Source organism: Apis dorsata, unplaced genomic scaffold, assembly GCF_000469605.1.
Source record: "Apis dorsata unplaced genomic scaffold, Apis dorsata 1.3 scaffold_341, whole genome shotgun sequence".
NCBI classification, from domain to species: Eukaryota; Metazoa; Arthropoda; class Insecta; order Hymenoptera; family Apidae; genus Apis; species Apis dorsata.
The window spans coordinates 579,380-579,752 of NW_006263608.1; positions in this window are offsets into that span (position 1 = coordinate 579,380).

Genomic DNA, 373 nt, shown 5'->3' on the forward strand with positions numbered 1-373 from the left:
GATACGGGAAGTTGTCTTTCCGATGCTCTCCACACAGGACACGCGAAGTTACTTCCCTCCAGTTGCCAGAGCTACAACTATCCTACACCAAATACGTGACCCGGGGATTCCGTCCCGCTGAAAATGCACGTTCGACGAAATAGAGAGACTTTATTGTCCACTTGATTCGTGTTACGATTCCGGTTTAAAGTTTCTCGGTAGAAACGCTTCGCCAATTCTCTTTCTCCTTTTTTCTTTTCTTTTTTTTTTTTTGTGCGCGTGTGTCGTTTCTCCCGAACGAAATTCGATTTCAAAATTCCGGTTTCAAAAAACGGTAGATTCGTAGATCTTTCCCCCCCCCCTTTTTTATTCGATCGAATTGAACGATGACGAG